The sequence below is a fragment of the Ranitomeya imitator genome, chromosome 2 (genome assembly GCF_032444005.1).
Source record: "Ranitomeya imitator isolate aRanImi1 chromosome 2, aRanImi1.pri, whole genome shotgun sequence".
In the NCBI taxonomy this organism is placed as follows: domain Eukaryota; kingdom Metazoa; phylum Chordata; class Amphibia; order Anura; family Dendrobatidae; genus Ranitomeya; species Ranitomeya imitator.
The window spans coordinates 35,954,826-35,962,963 of record NC_091283.1 but is presented as its reverse complement, the minus strand read 5'-3'; the positions used below and the strand labels follow the sequence as shown (position 1 = coordinate 35,962,963).

The following is an 8,138-nucleotide window of genomic DNA, read 5'->3' as shown; positions in this document are numbered from 1 at the left end:
CTGCTGTGCAGGGAGGTGAGAGGAGTAGGAGGAGCTGCTGCTTCACATCATGTATGAAGTGTTATCTGGCTTCACAGAGGTGACAGCTTTCGAGACTAAAAGATGTATGTTCGATAGAAAACCTTATTTGATGTCATTTTCTGACGATATTTACCCCCCTTCTGCGCAGACCCGATATAATTGCTAACAATGCTACGTGCCTGTGGGAGTCATCATCCAATACAAAGCAGTAGACGCTCCAGGTTTAGCGAACCATACACAACGTCTTTAATATATATATAATACCAGAATATAAAATAAGTATTACACACGTGTATATTACAAACATTATTACAAAAAAAAAGCAAAAAATACATCCAAATACATGCTACATAAATATATAGATATAAGTTATTGACAAATTTTACATTCGGCTGGCCATAATGAGCAGCAAAGGTGCGATGCTCTGCAGGCTATCATAGACATCTGGGCAGGGCAGTGTTCTTCAGCGTTGGCGTCTTCTGGTCTGCGCGAGTCTCTAGATTTCCTAGAAAAACAAAAAAGAAGACCACGTTTAGGAATCTATTTCATTAGGTGACATTTGTTGAAATAGCCATGCCGTTTTTGAGACCATGCCCATCCCATCTTCCCTCCATGATTGGGCATAAGCAAGCGGTATAGCAGAATTTTTGGAAGGTTACTGGCAGATTTAGTCCTGGAGATTTACCAGTTCTTCCAGGAGCCATTACCTTTTTCTGAAAAGTCATAAAGTATGGCAAACTGTAGGTTACCAAAAGTGGAGCCGGTGTGGGGCAATGGGGCATTTGTGTGAGGTGACACGTAGACACTTTGCTGGGCCGGGGTACGTAGATACTGGATAAGGGCCGTACATTGAATCCTTTGCCCCCTGGGGTAACAGTAATCTGGTGGACCCCATAGGTCAATGAAGCTGTTCTGTTTTGGAAAAATCTCTGGCTGTTTTGTGTACACAGCTCCTATGCAGATACACACAACCAGGAAGAGGCAGCCGATGAGGGAGTATAACATGACCGCAGGATCAAACAAAAGGGTCTAATATTTTTGCAGATGTAAAAACAAGAGCCTTAGTGGAAAGTCCCTGCACCCCTCAACACTATAATATAAATTAGGTCACTCTTCTAATTTGCTGCTTCTTCCCGTCTCACATTTTCCAAACCTCTGAAGTCGTCGACCACAAGCTTCCTGCAGTCACCCTAAACTATAAGCCTAATTGCAAAAAGCCACAAAGCCGTTTCTCACGATGTTCACAACATAGACGGTCCTGATACAGAAAATTTCTGAGCTCTACAATAAGTCTCACCTATTGGTGCAGCAGTTTATACTTCAGAGCTGCGCTCCCTACTGCGGGAGCGAAGCAAAGGGGCTACAGAAGTAGCAGCTGCACTTGGGAACTGGTCCCTGAGGGGCCCAAAGGTTTTGCTGCCGTATGGCCGGCCAGAATTATAAATGGCACGTGGTAGGTAGGGGCCCTATTAAGGATTTTGCTTTGGGGCCCGTGTTTCATCTCCGTCCGTCTCGTACTATAACTGTTGCAGCTATTTCAGCCATTTTAGATCATTTCTTTGGTCATTGTTTTGCTCTCGCCTTCTACAAACCCATCTAGAATCACCCTTGTGGGGTCACTTTTCTATACGTCTCACACACTGGAGGTCTTTTCCTTGAGCAGTAATGATAAAAACTGGGATCCATGGGGAGTATTCTGATTTTTTTCCTTTTTGAATGTCTCTCAATGTAAAAGGCAAAGGTTTCACTAAAGCAGAAGCGGCCACATGACGGCCCACGTGCCCCGTAGGAGGAAGTCATTACTGATCTCCTCAGAGGTTATTTACTCTGCGCCATAAGGAAACACTGACAGGAAAAGTGCCCCCTTCCAAAAAAAGCACAAACACAACCACCTACCATTGTCTATGCATGTGACCAAAGGACGCCTGTACTAACCCCTCATGGGCACGTGCACGGAGATGGGGCCCGGTATCGATTGTACGCAATACAATAATATTGCATCATGGTTTAGGCCGCTGGCCGGGATACATGGCGGCGCGCAGCACAAACAGGCGACGGGCGAAATGTTTTATTGTTCTCGATTTCCACAGGTTCAGGGAAATAGATCAAAAAGTTGAATGTGAAGTTGAGCGACGACTAGGGGGGGCAGTAGATTTGGATGAAGCTGAGCAGGCGCCTCTCTGATAAAGGATGGAGCCCCATTCTCAGGATCAATGAGGATCCCAGTGATCCCAGACAACCAGGGATCAACAAATTCTCCCCTATCCTATTGTTAAGAGATAATCTGCCATTTTTGGGAAATCCCTTTATTAGACGCTGGGTAAGGCTGCTGTCACACTATCAGTATTTGGTCAGTATTTTACCTCAGTATTTGTAAGCCAAAACCATGAGTGGAACAATCAGAGGAAAAGTATAATAGAAACATGTCACCACTTCTGTATTTATCACCCACTCCTGGTTTTGGCTACAAATACTGAGGTAAAATACTGACCAAATACTGATAGTGTGACGGCAGCATAATAAGTCACTACCAGACACCTCTGTCAGCAACGACTTATCATGCTTGATAACAAAAGATTGGGCATGTTTATGTCAACATGCCCAATCCTTTTTTTCCACTGACATGGAAAGTTTGGACACCCTTATAAGCTTTACATCGACAAACATTCATCTAGCCTTAAGGTACCGTCACACTAGACGATATCGCTAGCGATCCGTGACGTTGCAGCGTCCTCGCTAGCGATATCGTCCAGTGTGACAGGCAGCAGCGATCAGGCCCCTGCTGTGCTGTCGCTGGTCGGGGAAGAAAGTCCAGAACTTTATTTCGTCGCTGGACTCCCCGCAGACATCGCTGAATCGGCGTGTGTGACACCGATTCAGCGATGTCTTCACTGGTAACCAGGGTAAACATCGGGTAACTAAGCGCAGGGCCGCGCTTAGTAACCCGATGTTTACCCTGGTTACCATCATAAAAGTAAAAAACAACAACCACTACATACTTACCTACCGCTGTCTGTCCTCCAGCGCTGTGCTCTGCTCTCCTCCTGCACTGGCTGTGAGCGCCGGTCAGCCGGAAAGCAGAGCGGTGACGTCACCGCTCTGCTTTCCGGCCGCTGTGCTCACATCCAGTACAGGAGGAGTGCAGAGCACAGCGCTGGAGGACAGACAGCGGTAGGTAAGTATGTAGTGTTTGTTTTTTTTTACTTTTACGATGGTAACCAGGGTAAACATCGGGTTACTAAGCGCGGCCCTGCGCTTAGTTACCCGATGTTTACCCTGGTTACCGGCATCGTTGGTCGCTGGAGAGCTGTCTGTGTGACAGCTCTCCAGCGACCAAACAGCGACGCTGCAGCGATCCGGATAGTTGTCGGTATCGCTGCAGCGTCGCTAAGTGTGACGGTACCTTTAGGCCAGAGTTAGTATGAAAGGGAAAAAAAATGTAGACATTCACTTCTATGGGAGCTGAGCTGCAGTAATTGGGAGCAGCCCCTAAATATTGTATGCAGCCATGCTGGCCACTGCCGTTGGGGCTGGTTTTCTAATGTCCTGTACTGTCACCCACCTCTGTATTTGTCTATGGTTAAGTGTTGGGGCAGACAAATATGACGAGACCCCAGAGACATTACACACCCAAAGGCCTCCTGATGGGATAATACATTGTATATTTCCCATTTAGATCAGTTGTTTTCCCTGCCGTAAGCTATATATAGATCATTTTAGCTGCCATACATCTTTCCTTTGTCCCCCATTAATGTCCTGGCTGCTCTGCAACGTCCCCCATGCTTTACACTGCAGCTCTGAATGTTCTGATTGGCGGCAAATGGGAAAGCACAAGCACACCATTATGGGGAAAGAGGATTTCCATTGACGGCACATGCAATATTATTCAGCCCTGCAATTTATAAATACAGAATTAGTCTCTTCTACTGACAGTGCCAGGCAGCAGCTGCCAAGGCAAACAGGATAATGGGGTGCATTAAAAGAGGTCTGGATACACATGATGAGAGCATTATACTGCCTCTGTACAAATCCCTAGTTAGACCGCACATGGAGTACTGTGTCCAGTTTTGGGCACCGGTGCTCAGGAAGGATATAATGGAACTAGAGAGGGTACAAAGGAGGGCAAGAAAATTAATAAAGGGGATGGGAGATCTACAATACCCAGATAAATTAGCGAAATTAGGATTATTTAGTCTAGAAAAAAGACGACTGAGGGGCGATCTAATAACCATGTATAAGTATATAAGGGGACAATACAAATATCTCAATGAGGATCTGTTTATACCAAGGAAGGTGACGGGCACAAGGGGGCATTCTTTGTGTCTGGAGGAGAGAAGGTTTTTCCACCAACATAGAAGAGGATTCTTTACTGTTAGGGCAGTGAGAATCTGGAATTGCTTGCCTGAGGAGGTGGTGATGGCGAACTCAGTCGAGGGGTTCAAGAGAGGCCTGGATGTCTTCCTGGAGCAGAACAATATTGTATGATACAATTATTAGGTTCTGTAGAAGGACGTAGATCTGGGGATTTATTATGATGGAATATAGGCTGAACTGGATGGACAAATGTCTTTTTTCGGCCTTACTAACTATGTTACTATGTTACTTGGCCTGTCTGCCTTATATCTACAGCCATAGATAAAAAAAAGACTAAGAACGGTACAAATAATGGCAGTAAACACCATTTATTATGACCCAAAGGAACAATAAAAATGGTTAAAAAACACTAAAAAGCTCCAAAGTGCTATACACAACTAAATCGGCTCACCATGATAAATGGCTAAACCAACCCCCTATCTCTACAGTGTGCAAGCAAAATAAAAAAACAAGTACCGCATACTAAAACTTGCAATTATACAGCGTAACAAAACAAATATAATAAAGCCATAATAGCAGAGCAGTAACAGGAATAATGGGAGATCCGACATCAGGCAGTGAAGTGTAATAGTGCATGGATTAAATACCGTATGACACCAAAGAGACCTTGGAGGTATGGGGGGTTCTGTAGTTTTTCTTGTGTATCACCACACATGGCTTCCTCAGGGGAAGCTGGTAGTTTGTTTCCATGTATGAAATATCTTCCTCAGGGGTAAATAGTTGTGTAGGGGACCATCAATCAGTTATGTCAACCATCAGGCCGTGACTGATTAATGGCTTCCCTTTCAGTAAGTGTAAAAGTGGGTTCACACGTAGATTTATTTCATAGCATATCTGAAGTCAAAATTTGCATGTGTTACATGAGGATTTTGCTCTGCCGCGGATTTTACCCTTTTCATTGAAAATTCAATACAAAGACACCTCTTAATGAGTATAGTTAAGTAAGTATAAGGGCGGCCTATGCGGCTAGTGCCGTGTTGTAAGTGTGGTGGCCCCCAGAATTATTTCCTCTGGTGGGTTTGAAGTACTCCAGCACAATACTGCCTAGTACACGTGGTTAGTAAGGCATTTACATATACATGATAAATTTATGTTAGACACTTGTATGAGGTGAGTACTTTATGCTGCCATGTACAATTTTAAAACCGGACTCTGTGTCTCCACACTAGATCCCTGCCTCCATGTTCATACCGGTGATATGTTTTTCAGTCAATGTGATGTGGATATTTAAGGAACACATTACCACTTTTCCCCAGAGGAAGCTAAATGGGGCGAAACTCCTGGTGTACTTATTGAGCTCCGATCCACCTAGGTCCCCTTTGGTCTTTTATGGTATTTAACCCTTGCCTGATGTTGGATGTCACATTCTTCTTGTTACTGGTATGCTATTAGCTCTATCATATTTATATGCTTCGAAGCAATAATCGGGAAGTGGGGTAGGGAGAATCAGCTCACCTATTGTCGGCACAGCGAACCCTGTTACAGTAAGCTTTTGTGTCATGTGTTATTTTCTATACTTGACAGGGCCACCATTTATAGGAACTAGGGGTCATTCTGGCCACTTATCATGGTGAGGTGCGCTAAGTTTTGTGTATAGGACATTGGATCTTTTAACAAGCTTTACAGCATTTTCTCTACGTCAGATGTGCACACTGCATTCATGGAGTGGGCTCAGGAGCTGCGCTACACAGCTGGCACCCGCTCCTGACCTCTGCGATCAGAGCAGCTCCGATCGCAGCAGTTCAACCTGTGCTACAGTCAGTCGTTACAACGGCATTTTATGTGCAGCTGGGGGAATCATGCAGAGGCTATCCTGTCTGCTATGTTTGTGCCTGATCTCAGGAGGGCTGTAGTTCTCACAACTCTGCAATATACAACATTATTGCCGTCTACCGTACAAGTCATCACAAGTTCAAGTCCACTATTGAGACCAATAAAATAATGCAAGAAAAAAAGCAAAACATATATATACTGTATATAGTTTAAAAAAAAACTATAATAGTTCATATTACGTACTTCTTCCAAAACATATAACAATCTTAAGAAATTTAAAGAAAATTACATATTTGGTATCAAAATGTGCCTAACTGTCAAAATAATAAAATATTGTATTATTCATACCATATGATGAAAACAAAAACATATAATAAATATATAAATAAAAATGGCAGCATTTCTGGGTTTTTTTATCGCTTTGCTTCCTTCTCCCCCCCCCCCCAAAAAAAAAAAAAAAGGAAAGCGATCAGAACGTTTTATGGGTCCCGAAATGTTAATAATAATAAAAACTAATGCAACTCGTACAGCAAAAAAAAAAACCTGATACGCTACCGACCAAAAAATGAAAAAGTTATGGCTTTTTGAAAGGCGAGGAGGAAAAATCAAAAAACAAAGAAGGACGCTCTGTCCGCTAAGGGTCCACATAAACCTGATCTTTTTTCCCTATGTATGGTTATGTACAGTATTACGCCTCCGTGTTATAAGCATTTACAGTTCTTATATATATAATTACGCCGACATTAGCATACAGGAAGTTGGTGTTTCGCCCATTGATATATATAGGTACAGCCTCCGGTGCTCGGTATGTTTGTATCCAACCGTGTACACAAGTCACTACTATCTGGTGTTGTTGGTTTGGTATTCTCGTATCTGTGACTCATTATTATTATTTTGTCTAGTGTAATAATATAATGGGGTCCCGTATCTGTGCACATGATACAACCGGGGGGGCGGCCTGTACGGCAATTCTTTGCCTGGTAAACGTGGTTGACGTTGCAGCCATTGCATGGGTATAATCGCTCTCTTCATCATGGGGCTTAAGGCTTTGTTTCCTAAACGCTAATTGATCCTCTATCCGTACGGGAACAAGTGGCATAAGCGGCCTGATGTAACCAAATATTGTTCCTGTGCCCCTGGGGGCCGATTCGGCTGTTCTCTAGTAACAAGATCCTCAGAGACATAAAATCGGCGCGCTCTCACCTGCTCCTGACGTTTTTTCCTCCTGGGTGGCATGGCTTGGAAATTGAGCCTCTGGGCAATACGTGTGGTGACCCCAAGGCGAACATCGGTGGTGACCGCCCGCCATCCCATCACCCGTCCACACGTCGGGCACATCAGCTGCCCCCCTGCATTATTCTTCCCTCCGGCATTGGTCACCAGGCATATTCTACAGTAACTGTGCCCGCACTCTGTAGTCACCGGGTCCTCGAAGTAGCCACCGCATAGCGGGCACACGGAGCTATCCTGCAGCTCTTTGACGGGGCCTCCGGAAGACATGATGCCTATTCTCTCTCACCTACAGAGTTCAAAGCATAATAATAACAGATTTGTACCTATATAGGTACGTGTGTCCGCCCCGCCAGGCAGAGAGAGGCGGGGAGTTATGTGGTTTGGCAAGTTTGCCTGTTGCGAGCGATTCTGGGAAGTGCCCTCGGGGCCCGTATGTCACCTACCTGTGATGTAATGAAGAGTTAACGTACTATATATAGCTGGGAGCAAACAAAGGGTTAACCAGGGCTCGTAATGTTTACAAAGGAGCATATACCATAGTGGATGAACACTCATGGGCAACGGAGGAAGACGACAACTGCGGACGGAGGAGTTGGAATGGAAATGTCAATATTGTTGGTCGCTGCTTATGCAGAGAGCAGCAGTCGAGATGATGAGTTTTCCGACCACTGCGGCACTCTGCATAGGCAGTGACCGAGACGAGAAACTTTATCGATTACACTGAGTTTTGTTATAAC

At 44.5% G+C, this 8,138-nt stretch overlaps 1 long non-coding RNA gene across 1 annotated transcript; it reads right to left on the bottom strand.

Annotated features, from left to right (window-relative positions):
* Nucleotides 1-243: 243 nt before the first annotated feature.
* Nucleotides 244-7,701, bottom strand: LOC138661633 (uncharacterized). The gene is made up of 2 exons (XR_011317953.1): nt 7,372-7,701; nt 244-526 (listed from the first exon to the last, which is right to left on the bottom strand). It is a non-coding gene; the product is annotated as an uncharacterized lncRNA (long non-coding RNA).
* Between the last annotated feature and the right edge of the window lie 437 nt (nt 7,702-8,138).